Raw genomic sequence first — 20,501 nt, forward strand, 5'->3', positions numbered from 1 at the left:
GAGATGTGTCATCGCTTGCGGGGTGATTCTCGGCTCTCCTCCGAACAGCACCGTCGGGCTGGTTCGCTCTGCACCGCCCCCCCCCCCTCTCTCTCTCTCTCACCCCCCTCGTCTCTCGCAGGCACACGAGGCTATTGATAGTTGACAGGAGCCTCGTAATCCCCGGCTGCCTCGGCCGACCGGCCGCAGCCGTATGTGCGCGAAACCAGAATGTTGATTGAACTTTATTCTGCTTGGAGATTTGTTTTAATTGAAAAACGCCCGCATAGATCGACGTCGTCAAGTGAAGAGGAGGAGGAGGAGGGGGGGGTCTGCCTCTTCCTCTTCTTCTTTTGGTGCTGCTGCTGCGTGCAGCCAGCCGAGCAGAGGCGAGCTTTTTTTTTTATTCATTGCTGAATTATTCATAAGGCTGTCTGCTTCTCTTGGATGGAGATGGAAGTCGTGGTGAGGAGATAGGTTGGCTCATGTGTAGGCTCTTTCTAATCGTGATTTATCCCTCACGTGTTTTATCCGCATCTTTTTGTTGTTGTTGTTGTTGTTGTTGCCCAGTTTGATAGTGATGCAACTATAACAATGTAGATAACGGAGGGTGAGAACAGCGGTTGAATTGAATCATTTTGAGATACTTAAAATGTTTTTATTAATCAATACACGTTTTACTCCACTGCATTCATTTACAGTTGAAAGTTTATACTTGTCACACTAAGATGTAATCAACTAATACATTCCGACGTATTCCTATAAAACGCAATACTTACACACAATGCATCACTATTTATAATAGACCACACAATACTATACCATATGCACCCATCAGTACAACATTAAAACCGGAGGTGGCCGTAATTGGCCACACTACTTTGATTCTTACTTGTCCATTACTTTTCATTTTTGTGATCGATCGATCTATCTATCCATCTATCCATCCATCCATCCATCCATCTATCTATCTATCTATCTATCTATCTATCTATCTATCTATCTATCTCTCTTTCTCTCTCTCTCTACACACATATATATATATATATATATATATATATATATATATATATATATATATATATATATATATATATTTTAAGTGTTACACTGGAATTTCCTAACTCGGGATACATAAAGTATCTATCTATCTATCTCTCTATCTATCTATATATATAAATATATATATATATATATATCTCTCTATCTATATATATATATATATATATATATATATATATATATATATATATATATATATATATCTATATCTATATAGATATATATATTTCTTTTTCTTTTAAGTGTGCAGTGTGAAAAGTGCTGCTGTTACACGGGATCTATCTATCCATCTATCTATCTATCCGTCTATCTATCTATCTATCTATCTATCTATCTATCTATCCATCTATCCATCTATCTATCTATCTATCTATCGCCACTGGCTGCAGCTCTGACATACTCTCAGATATCCATATTTTGTTTGCCTTGCTCGCGTAAATTTTGAACAAATTAGATTATTTTTCTCCCCTTGTTTTAAAAAAAAAAAAAAAAAAAAAATTCTTCCTGTATTGTTGTGGTTATTTCCCCCCTCCTGTGTGGCTTTACAGCTTTTTTACAGCCCCACAGGAATGAATGCGTGCCCCTCGTTCGCGCATGCGCAGACCCCCCCCCCCCCCCTCCTCTCTCTCTCTCTCGGTCTGGTGCAGCAGAGCACCGACCAGCAGGCGGCTCCGGACTCGCTCCCTCGCTCCCTCGCTGTCCCGGTCGTCGAGGCACCAACAGTCGGTGTCTTCTCGTCGTCTCGCCCGGACGGTGACGGACTCGTATCGGATCGCTCTCGGATGTTCTTTTTGTTTTCTTGTTGTCGTTGTTGTTGTTGTTGTTGTTGGATGTTGTCTATGTGTCGGCGTCACTCAGGGACTCCTCAGTTGCCGAAAACCCTGTAAGTCGGATTTCAATTTCTATGCTTCTTTTCTAACAATGTCTCTTATCCCGCAAGACGTTTTAGACAGAGAGAGAGAGAGAGAGAGAGAGAGAGAAAACGTCATAGAAGCAAAAAGTTGTAAGATCATATCTCGCTGTTGTAGCCCAACTTGTATTTGTCCGTTTGGTTCTGGAAGAGGAACTTGGACACGCGCACGTGATTCAACGCCCACTTTCCCTCGCGCTGTCTATCGCAGCACGACGTGTTTTGTTCTGTTGTTTCAAGTGGACTTGTATCGTCCGATCAATCGGACGAGGAGCACCAACAGCCGGGCTCATCTTCTTTTAGCTCATCTCTCATTGTAGCAGGTGTCTAATAGTCCACTTCCGCACTGGGCTGCGACATGTACGAAATCCTCACTGTCTCTCTCTTTTTTTTTTTTTTTTAAAGCCTGACTATTTGCTCCAACTCTTATGATTTGAAGGAGCCCGCTTAAAGATTTCTTTCTTGTCATCTATCTCGTTTTTTTTTTTTTAATTTCCTTTCCTTTTCTTCTACCCACTGTTACCGTCTCATCCTCGAGCCTCTGTCCTCACACACTGTACGAGCCTTTGTGTCCGCGGGTGCAGATCAGGTGGAATGACGGAGGGAGGAAGACATGCCGGACTGCTCCCTTCTCCATCCTGCAGAACCAGCTCGATGGCATTCATACCTCAACATGTGCCACACACTATAGCACCTCGATTTGTCTAGTTCAACAGCACACACACACACACACACACACACACACACACACACACACACACACACACACAAACACTAGAGCTAGTTTTTTTGGAGAAAAAAAGAGTCAAAATTCTCTGATTTCCGCCTCTTAAGCGTGAATATTTTCTGGTTTCCTTGCTCCTCGGTGACAGTGAACTACAATGTCTTTGGTGTGTGGACAAAACAAAACATCATCTTGAGATTTGGGAAACACGATCTTCATTTTTTTTATCACAATTTCATGACATTTCATGGACCAAACTACTCATGGATTAATCGAGAAAATAGTCGACAGATTAATCTATTATGAAAATAATCGTTAGTTGCAGCCCCAACGCACACACACGCGCACGCAAGCACGCACACACACGCACACACACACACATGCATACACACATGCATACACACGCGCACACACACACACACACACACACACACACACCCCTGCCTGCCTGCCTGCCCTGGTCATGTGAGGTCTTGGTGCTGAAACTGCAGTATTGTGGTTTTGTCTGTTTTGACTGATTGAACTAATTGAGCTGTACTTGCCCTCACGCTGTGGTGGTGGTGGTGCTCGTGTATCAGTTCCTTATGCCAGGTGGTCTCCATGCTTGACTAATGGCCCTGTTGCCTTTGGGTTATTTTTGTTCGCTCCACCCTGTTTCATATGCGCAAAGTGTCCTCTGCTAACACTTGAGCCACACCTGCCCCTGGTTGGTGAGTCAGAAATGTAGGGTGTCTTTGTGTTAATGCCCTGCCCCTTGTAGCTGCCCCACTCCCCCATGATGATTTATACACTGTTAACATTGACTGCTTTAGCTGGGGCTTGTTAAAGCATAATGCTCCTCTTGTGCTGCTCACTGCACTGGGGTTATTACATCCTCACTTTTGGTGTGCGTGTGTGTGTGTGTGTGTGTGCGTGCGTGTGTGTGTGTGTGTGTGTGTGTGTGTGTGTGTGTGCGTGTGTGTGTGTGTGTGTGTGTGTGTGTTTGAGACGCTGTCGGTGTTTTTGAGCTGTTGCTCCTTTATTTGTGTGTGATTGTGTCTCTTTTCTGCAATGGGGTGTGATGCACACACTTCCAAAGTGAGCAGATGAGATGAAGCAAGTTTAGAAAGTGTGTGTGTGTGTGTGTGTGTGTGTGTGTGTGTGTGCGTGTGATCCTGTACTGTCACTGTACTTTTACGCTTTAATCTGAATCCTTCGGGCCCCTATGAGCTCCCTCGCAGACTCCTGCGACTGAAGCGCTGACTTGGCACTGAACTATCTCGGTCAATATGGACGAAACAAGTGGACGTGGGGGAGGGAAGCTGGTCTTGTACGATCACAAAGCCCATTCTCTCTTTGTCACCTTCAGTGTTTCTTTATTCCTTCTTTCTTTGGGCATTGTTTTCTCCTTTTGCAATGATTTGGTCATGGGTGTGGGTCTTGTTCAGCAGCTTTTCTTGCATTTGCGTCTTTGTCTTTTTACACTTACAAATGACTGATCAGAATGATGGGATCTGTTCCACTCACAACACCATTTCACCGCTCTATACTTAGCTCTTGGTGTTTGATTTTAGGAATATCAAACAGGTCCTCCAATCAATTTTGATTGCCCCAGTTGATTTGGAAATTGATTTAAGTTACTCTAAATTAATTTACTTGGGCCCAGATACCCAGATTACATGTGAGGACACAGAGAACTGGTAACTACTCGGCATGGAGAAGACAAACACTGACACAGTGTAATGACAGTACAGTCAAAAGAATAAACCAGAAACATCACAGATTGTCTCTAAATTGTTAAATTGTTCAGCTAAACTGTTCAGATCTACTCCACACGCAGTCAGGTAAACGAAACACTATTTAGTTTGTTTCACGTCAGCTCTATCATGTCCCAAATCATATATTTGCCTCAAAGGACTTTACAATCTGTTCAACAACAACCCTTCATCCACGAATCCTCAATTCTGATGAGGAAAACCTCCCAAATTAATGTTTAACTGAAACAAGAAGAAGATGCCTCCCAAGTTTCTCCTTCTCTTCCTCGTCTGTCTGCTAACATCTCAGCGTGTGTAGCTCGGTTTAGCTGTCTTTTTCCCCCTTCCACGTGTGTGTGTGTGTGTGTGTGTGTGTGTGTGTGTGTGTGTGTGTGTGTGTGTGTGTGTGTGTGTGTGTGTGTGTGTGTGTGTGTGTGTGTGTGTGTGTGTGTGTGTGTGTGTGTGTGTGTGTGTGTGTGTGTGTGTGTGTGTGTGTGTGTGTGTGTGTGTGTGTGTGTGTGTGTGTGTTAAGTGTCTGTTTCATGTGCCCCCGGAGGAGCGTCATGGCTCCACGGCTGGCCTGGATTCTGGTTTGCTTGATGTAATATGCTTCGCCTAAACAGTTCAGATTCTCGGTAACCCACACTCGGCGGGAGGCGACGCACGGCAGCGTCACGGGACGTCTCCGTCTCCAGCCGCTGCCTCTGCAGCGCGTGTGTATTCTGGTGCCCAGTGCCCATCAGCGAAACAGGAGTCTGCCCACCACTTCTCATATTCTAGCATGCAGCAGCACATTTAGACTCTCATCTGGGAGGGAAATGAAGCACTAATCCAATTGGCCGGGTGTTTTTAGTAAAAGCTGTCCTAATTGGCGGATATGGCGGCTCGCTGCCAAGGTCCCAGTAAGCACAACAGGGAGCTGAGGAGAGTCCCAGTGGTGCTGTGGAGACCGAACACCGGGCAGGTAGCGAGAGAGTGCGCTATATACTGTTTTGAATACTCCTGCACTTTGCAATATTAAGGGAGCCATCTGCACTCTGCTGACTCAGATCCATCCAGCTCACCATATCTCATTTTGACACACACACCCACACACACACACACACCCCCCCCCACACACACACACACACGCATACACACATGCAAATACACACATGCAAACACACTCATCCGCTTCAATCCATCTGCAGCAAGAATGGCTCTGGTCATACAAACATGTTTGAGGAAACGTTATCCAAACTGGCCAAGGAACAAAGCCATCAACACAGGAATACTGGCTCTGTGTGTGTGCGTGTGTGTGTGTGTGTGTGTGTGTGCGTGTGTGTGTATTACAAGAGGAAGAGTGTTTCTTTTACATGGAAAAAAAAGCTGCTAGTGCTACCGACAGCCACTGCAGCCGTTCCTGTTTCCTTTCACCTCAGTGTGGAATCCAGGAAAGACAGAGACAAGCGATGAGGGTGGGGGGACAGTGAGACAGACGGAGGCAGAGAGTGTGAGAGATGGCCATGTAAGGTTTCCTGCGCCACAGCTTGCACCACTCCACACAAACACTGAACCTGAGGTGAACTCTGCAGGGTTCGGTCCCCGCAGAGTTACTGTTAACTTGAACTTTGGCTTTGCGCCGCTGCTTCAAACAAAGGCGCCCTCCATCGCGAGCCGCATTAGGGGAAGACGCTGAAATAATGGTGACTTTTGGATAATTGGCTCGTTTTAATTCAGCACACAATACCGGTGTCATTTCTCATTGTGTATGATGAATGACGTTCCTTAAGGGCTTGGCTATTTCAAAGTAAGATTGCTTCCATTGAAGTGTAAGCCCTGCTTTGTAAATGCCACAGTAATTTGCACAGTTGCACAGACACAAATATAAAAAAAATGATTCAACACTCATTTGGCGTAATACAGAAGTTCAATTGTGAAATGAATCTAGAAACAGGGTTTTAAACAAAGCTCTTAAATCTATGATATGCTATTTTTTTAACCAAATGAATTATTTAGTTAGTAAGACAAGTAAAGAACAAATCACATGGCGCAGTTTTTTTGGTCATCTTTGCTCTCCACAAACACTCGAAGATCAAAAATTGACATTTTTTTATTACAAGGGAGATTCTCCAGGTGGCATTGTTAACCTGTTAATGTGGGTTATAACCCTCATTCAGCAAAGTGAGATGATCCCCAAAGAACACTTACACTGATGGGAAATCCTTCATCTTAACACTGCAAAGCTTCAAGTACCCGATAAATCATCTGACGAATGTCACACAAAGTCCTGCACGATATTTTACACATGACAAACCTAATGTGTGAACGTGTTCGTTTGATTGGAGGAATTGTTTTTGAATTTTACAATATCTGAGCCACGTGTCTCTCCACCACTTGACTATCATGACAAACAGTGTCACTGGGTGAAGGACATTCTATGTGGAAAGGGAGAAGCTTTCACAAGTCCACACTGTATACTGTAAATTTATATATATTATATATATATTCCATTTCATTTGCTGATATGATGATTGATTTACCAGGAAAGAGGTTGAACGTGAGGGCAGAGAAGAATGTGCCTCATTAGAGTGTAGTTAACAGTATCACAACAATTACTTCTACACTAATTAGGTATAATTTTAATAGGCTGAGATTACCACATATTTAACATCTAAGTACAAGGGAAGATTGGGATGGTGCAAACACACATCACATGTCGAAGAAATTTGTCTTAAGAAGGAAAGAAATGAATTTGCGATGTATGATATGGATTGAATTATATGAAGGTGTCATCTACAGTACCTCACAGACAGCTGAATAAATGTCTGGTAGAATGTGATGAAGGATGATGGAGGGACGTTGTTGGTGTTTGCTTGTTTTTCTCTTTACATCAAATAAGACTATAAAGATCCAATGTCATGATTGGTGTATATATTCTGTCACGCATATAATCTATAGTTACCCACTAATGAATTGAGGCATTAATAGATGCTATGGTACTTGCGGTGTGACAGAAAAGCCATTTTCCCATTACTGCGACGAAACGTGTCATTATTTTTCCACAATGCATCTTTCTTCTCTCTTTTCCCCTCTTGAGACTTCTGTTGTGGAGTTCAGATTCAAAGTTCTAAAAGACGACAAGGCAGAATCTTACTGCACCTTTTTTAAAGTCAGTACAATAACGTGGCTGAAATATTTTTTAGATTCTACTCTCTAGTTCTGCCATAATCAGAATATGGATTAATCTGGCTTCAGTTATATTATAACATGCACACACACATACATGTGCAGGCACAGAAGGAGTGAATGGATTCAGCTTGACAGTCATGGGAGGCCCATCTGCTCTATCACTCAACTATGGCTCACCGAGTGTCACCTCTCTGCTCTGCCTCCCACACACACACGCACGCACACACACACACACACACACACACACACACACACACACACACACACTGTATAACACATTGTGTACCCATGTTGATAACCCATTAACTCAATCTTCAGCCAAACTCTCTCTCTCTCTCTCTCTCACACTCTCTCATTCAATCACTCATTTCAACATGACAGACATCCATACCCACACACACACACACACACACTCCTCTCATGTCCCAGCTCTGCTTGCTATGTCAAAAAGAGCTTCGATCGGGGGAAACTGTAGCTTGCCCTCATTTGGATTTCTTGGAAGATTGGGCTATTTATTTTTAAGCAGACCATGTTTGGGCTGTGATCAGATAGTTGCCGAGTAGTTTGAATACCAGTTTGGTTCAACTAAACTACTGTCCAGGTGCTGTACAGCGCTGGGAAGTACTGGGAAGCTCTTGCAACTAACAAGTCGTCATTTTCTAAATCGTACGTCGTTTGGTCTCTGAATGCCTCATGAACACACACACATAAAAACACAACAAAGGTAAAGAAAGAAAAGCAGAAAAGTCTTCCAATTTCAGGATCTGGTACCTGGAAAATGTGCCAACAGTTTTTGCATTCACTTACCGCTTGATAAATGATTGACAACCAAGTCACCAATTATCAAAATAGCTTCCAATAATTCCGGTCAAATTGTACGTGTGTGATGTTTATGAGCGTCATCTGTCGCTGTTTAGTCTCTTTCCATTCATCTCTCTTATTAATACACCAGGCAGAGCAGATGAAGGGTTGTTGGCTAACCTCTTTGTTAACAACCAGGGAAAATTCTGCCAGCTCTTGCTGTAGGTTTGTAGTGTGTACATAATCCAGCTCAATCCGCCTTAATCGGAAATTGACAAAAAAAAAACCTGTGCAAAATTTAGCATGGATCGCACGTTTTTTTAAATTCCAAAAATGTGTTTTTTCCATGATGCAGACTTGGAGTAGCACCATATTTCCCGTCTTTCTCTCTTTTGTGCGATAGGTGACTCACAGAAAGAAAGATGGCAGGCAATCCAGTAAAAAAGAAGTTGAAAGGCACAGTTGAGGATTCTAAAAAGGTTAAAAAAAGAATTGCTGGTCAGAATTTTTACTTTTGATCGACAGACAACCTCGTACACTTATCTTTCAGAGTTTGATATAGAGCAATGCTGGAATATACAGCACCTGGTCACTCACCCAACCTGACCTGAGTAAAAATACCAGCAACAGATCAAATGTATACTCAATTATGTCTACATTAGACTCTATCTTAAACCGGCATTTGTTCTGCTTTGATGGGAATCTATTAGAAATACCTTCCAGCAACGTTCTCTCCACTACGATTGACCCAATGGCCGGTGTTGGCAGCTTAATTGCTGCTTTTATTGTTAAGCTGTGGCATATCACCCCGTAATTGGTAATGGAGATTATCAGAGAGATGCTGTGTGTGTGTGTGTGTGTGTGTGTGTGTGTGTGTGTGTGTGTGTGTGTGTGTGTGTGTGTGTGTGTGTGTGTGTGTGTGTGTGTGTGTGTGTGTGTGTGTGTGTGTGTGTGTGTGTGTGTGTGTGTGTGTGTGTGTGTGCATGAGATTTCTTTATCTGATTAGGACGTTCATCTAGTAAAGTAGGATTTATGGGATGCTGGTCTCTCTCCTCTGCACACGCTGCACACCAGGATCACCGTTAAAACAGAAAGCATATCTCTGTAGCGCTGCGTAATATCACTGACGTGTTGTATTTTGTGACACGTGCGGACACGGCTACTCGATTACTTCTTGTTCAAGGCAACTTTCATGCCCTTAGGTGGTATTGTTGTTGGTCACTGTCGTAAAAAGACGCTGCGTGAGCAAGACGTTGGTTAGGGCGCAGGTACTTCTCCTCAGAGCACCCGAGGAATTTGTCAACACCGCTTACAGAAGTATGTTCACTGAAGCTCCCACTGCAACGGAATTCTTTTTTTTCTCTTTCGCGAGGTTGAGTTGTTTTCGTCAATTCGGCTGTTCCGCCTTCTGCTATTTCCTCCACGGGGGACAGATATCGGGAGATATCGCTATTCTCTTCCTTGTTTTGGTTACGCAATGGGCGACACGGTTCCTTTGTGCCGTAAATCGAGTCGCCAAATCTCTGCGATTACTGTGTCCCGGTGGCCAAGAGAATGACACGGTGAAAGCTGAGCTTATTTCGGACCAACGTAAGCGCGGATGGTGTCGTTTCTCTATCGCCGCTAATCAGTTTCGACATCATGATGACAAGTTTAAGCCATAAAGTCTATGTCCAATGTCTATATCATCTTTAAATATGCTTTTGTAACAGTTAACTGATAAAAAATGATTAAGTGCTGGTAAGATTGGTGTGTGTGTGTATATGTGCAACTCCATGGACACCGACTGTAGAGTCAAAGATATTAATGTAATGTATACACATACTGTACTTGTGTCGTATGTCTCAAAGCTACCGAGGTGTATCCACCCGTGGTTGTTGTGCTGGCTGGGAGGACGGGGATAAAAAGCAGAGGATGCTACAGAGCAGCACACACACACACACACACACACACACACACACACACACACACACACACACACCTACGTACGCACGTCTGCGAAGAGACACGCAGCACTTGCGGGGAAGCTTCACCACGTTTCTCCTGAGATCTTTTGGAGTCACATCATCGTCTCACTCCAGCGCACACACATCGGTGTCAGCCTCACTTGCGTATGCCGGGCCACCACTCAGCCAGCTGCCTATGTTTGTGTGTGTATTTGTGTGTGCGTGCGTGCGTGCGTGTGTAGTTGTGAAAGGGAAAGGAAGGATCGGAAAGCTAAAGAGATGAGATGTGCAAAATTGTTTGTCTTTGCTTCCGTGCATCTCGCTGCTGTCGGGTTTATAGTTTATAGCACATGGCTTGTTCTTGTGATAATATTGAGGGGGAAAAAGGAGCTCTGTAAATATGCAGTGTTTCCAGAAGACTGCAAAGTATTTACTGCACTCTGCAATATATTTGTAGTGTGAGCTAAAGCCAGGCTACTGTGGGATGTATCTTGTATTGGAAAACACTAATGTTATGCTCATCCAACACACTGGCTTTCTTCATCCCCGTCTCATTAGAGCCTAAAACCCAGCGGCTTGAAATAGAACTGCAGCCAATGCTGGCTAGGATGTGCAGAATGCGCCTCTGACACAAGGCCGACTTGACTGAAACACGTAAGTGATTGTGATAGTGATTGACGAGTGATGCATCATGCAGATGAGCACCGCGGCAGACAAACAACAGACAGCATATACAGCACCACCAGTCACACTAACCGCTTACCGTATAGTTATTCTAACTTCTCAGGCGGAGTGAGCGTGGGCATTGACACTGCGGTTATCAAGTGGGCACCTTCCTTCATGAATGACTCATTTAGCCAGAGACACGACACCTCAAGGAGGCTGCGAGCCACACTGCGCTGATCTCGAGGGCACGAGATCAGCAGGAAGCTCTGACGGTGAAGGCTTACTCGCCTCCTGTTGCCAGCTCAGTGTGGAACATGCAGCCAGGTTCTAACTGCCTCGGCTCGTAAGTGAGAGGGCTCATGTGTCACTGGGGCGTGACTTATATTATTATTATTTGTAAAAAAACAAAAAAAAAACATCTAAAGCTGAGGTGCTTAACAAGCGTGAAGTGATCTGGCGCAGCATTGTGAATGAGGGAAGAGTGCGAAAGACTGAGCGTGACTCTTGCCCTTCAATCAAAGAAACACGAGTCCTGTTTTCCTTTGTAATCTGTTGCTGCTGTAATGTATTTGCAACCGCACATTGTTATGAGGTCAGTCATCTGACGTTAAATATCGAGGCTGTCGGATTCTGTCACGAAACGCGTCGCTTCCTCTGAATCCTTGTATCCTGTGAGAAGGAGTGATGTAATGATACGATGTGAGGTGTAATATATTTTGAAACACGACATAACGTGGACTATTTGATCAAAATGTGGATTTAATGGGACTAGCTGCTGGTCCATATCAAAAATGCAATTCCTTAAAAAAAAAAAAAAAAATTCTTTTGATCTGTTTAACTTTATATTATATTTAGTTTGGGATGTTTGCTCTCCATGGTGCTGAAACTCTCTGTTTCATTTAGAGGTGAGTAATGTTCGTCTGCCTGGTAAACAAGATTTTTTTTTTCAAGATTGGCGTAGGTTGTTTTTTTATTCTTTCTGTTTCTCCTTGCTTTGGTGTAACAATTTTTCTCTTCAGAGTTTAGACACACACACACCATGTTCCTCGGGACTACTTTTATGTGGTGCGTTGTGGCAATTTTGCCTATGGCTGCAACTTATTAGATAATAGAAGCATTTGTAGTACAGTGTTTACTGAAATTTTGAGGGTATTGATTTTATAATTCAATTATAGCTAGTCAATACTGGTGAGTACTCCATCAACAATCTGGTTATACTTGCAGTAGGTCTGACTGTTGGTGCCTGTTAGACAAATTACATTAGAATTACTAGTATTACATCGACGTGATTCTGGTTGGTTGGTGTGAATCTGTGGCCCATCAATCCCATTATTATGAATCTCCTATTGAATCTCCTTTTGTACTATTCACACAATAGTGAACACAGGTTTGGATATTAAACTGCCAGCGTCAGGGTTGACTTATTGGAACATTTATTTGATCTCTGTTTGCGAGTTTATGAAGGAATTATTGTGAAAGGGAAATGTCAATGGGGAAATTGTCCTGTTTTTAGAGATTTGCAATGGCATAGAGCCAAAAGAGATCAAATTTGAATATAACTATGCAGCAGCTGGATAAAAAAAAAAAAATTGCTATATGGATACAAGATTGACTGATTTAATACTTTTATTTAATCTTTATGTCATTGAGCTCTATGATTTAACTGCTTTTAATCGAGCATCCACACAACAGAAAGTCAACAAACTCACGGTTTAAAACAAGCACCTTCACATTCATGTTATGTTTTGCATTGAGGAAGAGGAAGTGGGGAAATTTTGACATGGCTGTCTATAAAAAAAAGGAAGGGGTGCGGTTAATGATGCAGGTCTATGCTAATTGGTAATCCATTCTGGGTTTTATTTCTGCTATCGCTGACTGATGACGAGAGGATGCAGACCGGAAGGAGAGAAGCAGAAAATGACTTTCAGGGTATGTCAGGGGCGAAGTCTAAATATCGAGAGTTGGAAATGGGTTGTCTGAACAACTTCCCGTCCCCGGCAGAGCTGTGCGTGTTCCCATCAGACAGGAGGGAACGTCTCCTCTGGGACCTGTCTGTTACGGGATGCCAAAGAGCAAGGCGTGTTCCTGCTGAGTGTAATGGGCCGACCCAAACAACCAGCAAACTCGAGAGGGGTGTTATTTTCTAGATGACATTAAACCTGCGCTGAAAAAGGGATCAGCTCGGGCACGTCGAGTTAGCAGGCATACGCAGTGTGTTCAGCCTGAGCCTGAGCAAGGACACAATAGTTTTTCCTGCAGCTCTTTTTTCCACACTTGCTGGTGGCCAAAAATACTGAAATTTGGATTACATGGAAGTCAGGCTTCATGGCACTCACGGCACTCAGCCTGCTCACAGCCCTGGTGAGGGCCAAGGATGGGGGAAAGAGTCACTTGTGATTCACATTAAGCAAGAGGGTAGACGAAGAAGATTGTTATTCCATAGATATAGACATTTTTTCTATGAAATACTGCCGGACACAATCGCGTAGCGCTCCCTTGAGCCGACTGTGACTTGCGCTGTAAGGTGACGTCAGCAATCTACCGGTCTTTATCGGCATACTATTGGTACAGTGCCAAGTCTACTGTCGCCTTCGAGTGGAATTTATGGTGATGATTTTATGCTTGCTACTGTACTAGCTGCATTTTGTCAAGCGCAGATCGGCCGCAGCCAATCATTTGAAAAAGCACTCACTGTTTTGATGGGTTGCGTGCATTTGTATTTGCTCCTGTTCAATTGTTAAATATGGCACACAGACACAGATGCAAACAACATCAACTGCTGCTGCAGAGGGTAAATATGAAGTTCCTGTTCCCTTTCCTCATGAGCTTTAGCCCCACTTCCTCTTGAGTAACATAAACCTCATTAGAAACCACGTGGTCGTTCCGACTCTGCTAAATGAATAGGGCTGTCATCATAGAGGACAGAATAACATTTTCTCAATGTGTGTCGTTCTCGTCAGACTTAATCTGTGGATTATGTCTGGGGCGGTACAGGTATCTGTGTCTAATGCCAGGTCCTTTCAGGTAAAGGCTCATACGCAGGTCTCTAAGCACTGCATGTGTGCAAGGTGTTTTTTTTGAAGAGCAAAGTCTCTGGAAAAGAAGTACGCTTTTAGGTTTGCTATAGCCTCTTGGTCAGTTGTAAAATCGCTTTATTGTTTTAATGCTTGTGGACTTTAAACCCTTTCAGTCAGTGGATTCAAAACAATGCCGAGCCTTGTCGTCTGCCCCGAAACATACAGCAGAGGCTCGCTCAGCTGCTGTTGCTTAAAACCATCCAGTAGTTAAAAACGAAAAGGAGGAGGAACACTGTCGAGTTATCACCGACACGCTTTTACAAGAATATATTTAATTGCAAGAAAATACCTTTCATTCTATCATTAGGTAAATTCAAATGTATTAAATAACTATGAACTACCGATACAAAAACACCAAAGATAAAAAGTCAACACTATCAGATACTCGGCTCATTTATATTGAAAATGAGATGGAATAGTAATTGTGATGAAATTGTGTCTTCAGTTAAAGTCAAAAACCTTTGACCTTAACTCCACTGTATTTTAGAATTTATAGTGTCTCTTCCACATAGTTTTATAACCTCAACTCAGCTTACTTACAATCCAACGTTTCTGTTTTCCGCTTCCGAACACAAAAACACACAGAAGGCTTACAGAAGCCGAGCCACATAATGCATTTCTCTGACCCTGAGTGGCTGTTTGCTGTCAAAGATCTACTGTAGCAGCACTGTAGTGCAGTGTTTCTTCGGCTCAAGGCCCCCCGATGACAAGGATAATGTTATGTTTTATGTTTCAACGGGATACACTAAGTGTAGTCTTTGGGCCCTCGGTTAAAAAGGTTGCAGTGTACCACAGCACCATTAAGATATGGGAGAGTTATTTAACGCCCTCTGTATTTCTCTTCCACAAAGCCGTTAATGCACCGACGCCCTGTGCCACCCTCGTCGCCCATCACGCGTGTGCGCTCCGGTATACAAACACACAAAGCTCACAAACAAACACAGCGAGCGGTGTCGATGCCAAAACATGGCGGACTGCAGCAGAGCATTACGTACGCCGCGGTCAGCTCAGGCTATTTTCTGATGCCCCTCGTCAGCCAGCCAAGAAGCCTGCCCTGCCCACTTTGGACCGGTACTGCAGGTTAATCCATTTAGACCTCGTGTCCTTAATCATTTTAAGCTCGGGTAATAATTGTCAGTAAATTTAGCTCTTGTTACACGTTTAAAACATCCTTGTGTGTTGTGCACGTGTGTGGAGTCTCCATAATGTGACATCATTTATAAGATGTACCACTGTTTAAATGCAGGGGTCTTACAATCAACACAAATCTGTGGAAACTTACCCTTACCCCAAATTGTGGGTATATCATCAGGCCAAACATTAAAGGGTATGTCAACTTTTCATCAGGGGCCTTTGGGTAATTTTCTAATACATCATTATGATTTAAAAACAGACACACAAACGCACATTATGTGACCCCCTGACTGTACCAGATTGTTTTTTGTCCATGTTTTGTGGATATCCATTCAGTAGTTTTTGTGTAATCCTGCAGGCCGACCATTAAATCAACCAAACAACAAACAAACAGGGACAGGGATGAAAACATAACCTCCTTGGTGAAGAAATGCCTTAGCAAGTAAAAAGGAACAAAGAGATAAATGTTAGTATCATTATTCCGCAGTAAATTTACCTTCTGTTGTTATTTGCATAACCCTTTTCACATTATTCCTTACCTTTGCCAAAAAAATGTCACACGGACTATTTCAGTCCAAGAGAAATTACACAGGTGAGAAATTCCCTGTTGGATCAATGCTGCTGTATTCATTTGTCTTCTCGATGTATGGCTGTGGCTAACACACATACATCCAGTGCAGTTTGTACTATAACCTGAGTAATAGTCAGCGTAATAGTTAGTATGCTTACAGCAATCTTCATCAATATAGATTTTTAATTACTGCTCAGAACTGCTGACCCACACAAATTGCATGTGGGTCAGTCTTATAGCTGCGCTGTTGGCTGGGGCTACAGTAAAATCCCAGAAACACAGCAGACCATGAAACATGGGGTTTATGGGATTACATTTCAAAGATTAAAAAAATTGAGAGTAGCTATGAAAGAGCCCAACTATTTCTTCTCTTAGCTTAACTTCAAACGTTTACAATTGTTGGATCCCCCCCCCCCGCCAGTTACTCTAACAAATAATCCTCACTCTTCAAATCCTTTTTGAAAGAAAAATTGTTTTAGATTTAAAAGATGGTATTATGCTCACAGTTAATCTGTTTTCAGGTGCTCCACATAGTTATCATATGACCGACAGGTACAGGCTGAGACATAACTGATTTTGTGGAATGGAAAAAAAGTGTGGAGACAAATGAAAAGGTGAATGGAGACAATACATAATGAACTAGAAAGGCCCAACAGTCCCCATAAATTGAATCGAGCCGCACCAAATTGCACAAACTCATAGATATACGTCTCTGAAATATGCCTGATTTTTCAGAATGCTTCCCTGTTAAATCAGGGAAAAATGTCCAAAAGCAATGTTAAAGAAAGTGATTAAAAAAAAAATACTGGATCGGCCCCTTTGTCCAGAACCATGCCAAAAGACGGAGCAAAAGGCAAGAGAGGACCTTTGAGAGAAAGAGAGACGTGTGCGAGAAAAAGCCGAGGCTTTGTTTATTAGCAGAGGAAGGAAAGGAAGGAGGGATGTCAACAAATCAGACAGAGACAGAGGAAAAGGGGGGAGATGAAAATATTTGGGAGGGTGTGAGTAGGATAGTTAGAAGGATTGATAGATGGATGAACAGATGCACTGCATGGATGTGCACACTCAGCCTCCACAGCCTAAGGTGCGAGAGACTGACTTTTGCTTCACACTGATTCCACAGACGGTGATACCTCTCTCTCCTCCCCCCGTCTCTCTCTCTCTCTCTCTCTGGGAATTCTCTGACCCAGTTAGCTCCTCCACCAGGCAGCAACAGAGTTATTTTTACATATTAACAGGAGACAATACTTTGTCCTCTGCTCGTCCTCCCCTCATCCGCGTACGCTTCTTTCCCCTCTTCTCTCCTCTTCCTTCGTCTTCAGCTGTTGCCATCCTTTCCCCCCCCCCCACCATCCCGTGTTTCTTCTCCCCGTTTCTGTGTGTGTTTCTTAAATCGACTTCGATCCGTCGTTCCTCCCGTAGAGATGGAAAAGGTTCATGGCCTCCCCCCTTCGTTTGGTCCAGGATGAAGGTTTGATGGTTTACTACAGTGACAGTAATGTGAGCGAAATCTGAATGAAGACAGTTAATCAGAATAAAAAAGGGTATCATTAAAATGAATTCGTTAAAATTATATTTTACTACCAAAATGCAACGCATTAAATTGAGGGATAGTTTGCAGAGTATGACGTTTTTTTCCCCACTTTATATGAATAAATGAAAACCGAGGGTACATAGTAAATACGGTGTGATTTCAGCTAAACCTTTAGAACAATTATACAATTTCATTTTTAAGTTACATTTTTTTCTTTTAAATAAAGCACATGAATAACTTTACTCTTTCCTCCTCTTCCTCTCTTCCTCCCATCTCCTGTCCTCTTCCTCCTCCCTACTCATTTTCTCTTCCTCGCTTCCTCTCCTCTCCTCTCTTCTCCTCTCTTCCCCTCTCGTCTCGTCTCGTCTCCTCTCCTCTCGTCTCCTCTCTTCCCCTCTCATCTCGTCTCGTCTCGTCTCGTCTCCTCTCCTCTCCTCTCCTCTCCTCTCCTCTCGTCTCCTCTCCTCTCCTCTCGTCTCGTCTCCTCTCCTCTCCTCTCCTCTCGTCTCCTCTCCTCTCCTCTCCTCTCCTCTCTTCCCCTCTCCTCTCCTCTCGTCTCGTCTCCTCTCCTCTCCTCTCCTCTCGTCTCCTCTCCTCTCGTCTCGTCTCCTCTCCTATCCTCTCGTCTCCTCTCCTCTCCTCTCCTCTCCTCTCCTCTCCTCTCTTCCCCTCTCGTCTCCTCTCCTCTCGTCTCCTCTCCTCTCCTCTCCTCTCGTCTCTTCTCCTCTCTTCTCCTCTCCTCTCTTCCCCTCTCGTCTCCTCTCCTCTCGTCTCCTCTCCTCTCCTCTCCTCTCCTCTCTTCCCCTCTCGTCTCCTCTCCTCTCCAGAGAGTAAAGGGACATAGAGCGGTTGCAGGTGTAGACAGGTCATCGATTCACTTCCTAATGATGATGGATGGCAGGACTGCAGAGAGCAGGAACAGGGAGAGAGAAAAATGTAGCGATGCAGTGAGATAAAGAAATAGCAGAGTAAGAGAAGGAGTGTGTTCATATTTGTCCGCTGGCGGCCAGATGGTGAGAGTTTTAGTGAAACTTTGATCCTCATGTGTTTTCATCATTCTCGTCATCTACCTGAAACGTAAACGCACACACCCACACACATACACACTGATGCTTGGGGTGCTTGCAAGGTGACATCTAGTGTAGTGCAGCAAGAAGAGGCACAAATGCACCTTGAGCACGAACACACACACACACACACACACACACACAGGTCCACAGGTGACGGGCTTTTTTTCTTCAATTTCTGTTTAAAATATATTTTTCTAAATATTATGTTAATATACCACATGCATACATATAATCTTCATGTTTAAACTAAACTTGTTTATATTGATTGTCCCTGATTTCAATCGAAATGTTACCATTTTTTCAGGTAAAGCTCTTTTGTCTCTGATTTAGACAATATTTCACTTTCCAGGAGTTAAATTTTTAATTTTCGATGTATGGATTAAAGGGAACACGGTACATACTCTGGGTCTACAGTACAAGTAAAGCTATTGTTCTGTCGCTGCTTAATGGGATAACACATGTGGGGTCACAAGCAATTTCATCACAGCTCACCTCTCTGCCGTCTCACACTTTCCCCACTCAGATGTCCAGTACGGGTGTGAATGTAAGCTTGCCAGATAGGACGTGTTAAGACCCCATCTGGTGGGATTTCCACACACACACACACACACACACGCACACACGTACTGACACAGTGGTGAAGTGTCACCCTTCCCAAAGTACTGACAAGGAGGCAGGCAGGTTGCTATGGCAACCTAGAGAGAAGGGAAGTGATTGGGCAAGGCTTGGAATTCGTTAAGAGCTACAGTATGATGCCCAGGGCAAGACTTAGTCACTCTCTCTCATTTAGTGTTTGTGTGTGCTCGCGTGTATTGACGCGCAGAGGTGTGGGTGAGAGAAACACAAGGAGTCGGCCCCTCGCCGTCCGTCTTCTTCATGTTCTGATTTAGCACTCTGTCAGGTGTCAGGCTGATATGATAGATCTGGGCGAGCACTACATTTACTCACCGCAGCACGGACGATAAACCTGGAAAGGGACCGTTGGACTCGTACACTCGAAATGAAACACTTCACAGGGGAGAAAAAAATTCACATTTTGCATTTAGAAACCTCTTCAACGAGATTTTGCGTTGGTGTCATTGAGGATTTCGAAAGTCCTGTGCCAGTTTCTATCTGAGGGCTTTCTCCATGAAATCTGAACTGCAGGCGAATGCTTTGACTGAATTAGCCCTCTGTGGCTAACCTTGAGGTACAATCGATTCTTTGTTGTTGCTGCTTTACTGTTTGGTTTGACATTAGAGCCGGACCCATAGAAAATCTGCAGTACTGTTGAATTTTCATAATACATGATAAAGATATGATTATTTTAATCTGAAAAAACAACAACAATGCATCGAAGGATTGCAATAGGGCTGCAACTACAATTATTTTCATTATCAAATATTTTGCAAATTATTTTCTTGATTAATAGTTTGATTGCTTGTTGAATTAAACACGAGAAAATAGGGAGAAAAATACCAAAATGGCTTAAAATGGCTTAATGTTGCTTGTTGGCAGGAGCCAATGAACCAATTACTGAAATAATGAATCCATTATTAAAGTAGTAGCCCATTCATTTTCTGTTGCTCCACTAATCAATTACAGTAATATATGTATTTTTGGATAGAGCATCTCCAACAGTGTACCACATATATGTAAGACTTGGTCATTAGTGTTATTTGTACCGATACAGCACAACCTTTTCTAAAATCCCATTATATACAATTCTTCCTAATAGCGCCGGCGTGCTGTACAGTTTGCAGTCAGCACATCATAACATCTTTCAAAACAGAAAGCATCAAAATATCTTTGGCAGGTGTGTTTTTTCTATGCTCTCTCCTTCCCAACTGTGTCAACTTTTGTTTGCAGTTCCATACACTTTGTCGTAGTTTCACCTCCTACGCTCCTACGCTGGTGTCAAAGGCACTGCACCATCTGTAGGGTCCTATGTATATGTCTCTGTGTGTGTGTGTGTGTGTGTGTGTGTAGGTGTAGGTGTGTTCTGCTGCAGAAAAGGTTAGTGTTAAGAATATGTTCGGCACTGCTATGTTGGCTAATTTGTAGGTGGTGATTAAAGGGGACCCTACACACACAAGCGTGCTCACAAACAGTGAATGGACACGTGAATGGATAGACGAGGTCTG

General features: G+C 43.2%; 1 protein-coding gene across 5 annotated transcripts in view; it reads left to right on the forward strand.

The window, feature by feature from the left end:
* The window catches only part of LOC118284600 (spermatid perinuclear RNA binding protein), a 75,384-nt gene that overhangs the window by 305 nt on the left and 54,578 nt on the right, over positions 1-20,501 (forward strand). For 2 of the 5 annotated variants that reach the window (XM_035607433.2, XM_047329355.1), the window contains exon 1: positions 1,691-1,924. The exons of 1 other annotated variant lie outside the window; for it this stretch is intronic. The gene's annotated coding sequence lies outside the window, so the exon portion shown is untranslated. Of the gene's footprint in view, positions 1-1,689; positions 1,925-20,501 lie in introns of those variants that run through there. 2 more of the 5 variants (XM_047329353.1, XM_047329357.1) reach the window with 2 other exon arrangements.

The sequence above is a fragment of the Scophthalmus maximus genome, chromosome 20, assembly GCF_022379125.1.
Source record: "Scophthalmus maximus strain ysfricsl-2021 chromosome 20, ASM2237912v1, whole genome shotgun sequence".
Taxonomy (NCBI): Eukaryota; Metazoa; Chordata; class Actinopteri; order Pleuronectiformes; family Scophthalmidae; genus Scophthalmus; species Scophthalmus maximus.